A 483-nucleotide genomic window follows, 5' to 3' on the forward strand; every position below is an offset into this window, starting at 1 on the left:
TACACTGAAAGAAAAATAGCATCCTGGAATTTTTCTGAAGCCATAGACCATAATGGGAAAGGATCCTCATTGTTCTAGTCTAGGGACCTCAAAATATTGTAGTCAGCTAGACAAAAACTGTGTAGTTCTGAGCAGTCTATGTTGCTGTGACATCCTGTTATGGACTTCTAGACGCATCTCTCCCCAAGGAGTAAACATCTCTTCTGGCCTAGCAGAAACAGCATGCATAAGAAACACTGAGGCTGAAACCAGAACTTGTCCTTGAAGCTGGAGAGAAAGCTCCTTCTCTCTTTTCTTGCTTCAAGGGATTGATTTCCTGGGAAACTGTATAAAGGTCAGAAGCACATTATGCTCTATGTGATTGTGAAAAACCCTCTAGAGATTGATGTTACATAAATATTTATAACTACCACTACTAACCAAACCTGTTTCTAACCTCTGCTCTTCCCAAGGAAGAAAACAGGATAATAAGGAAAAATTGAC

The sequence above is a fragment of the Parus major genome, chromosome 3 (assembly GCF_001522545.3).
Source record: "Parus major isolate Abel chromosome 3, Parus_major1.1, whole genome shotgun sequence".
Lineage (NCBI taxonomy): Eukaryota > Metazoa > Chordata > Aves > Passeriformes > Paridae > Parus > Parus major.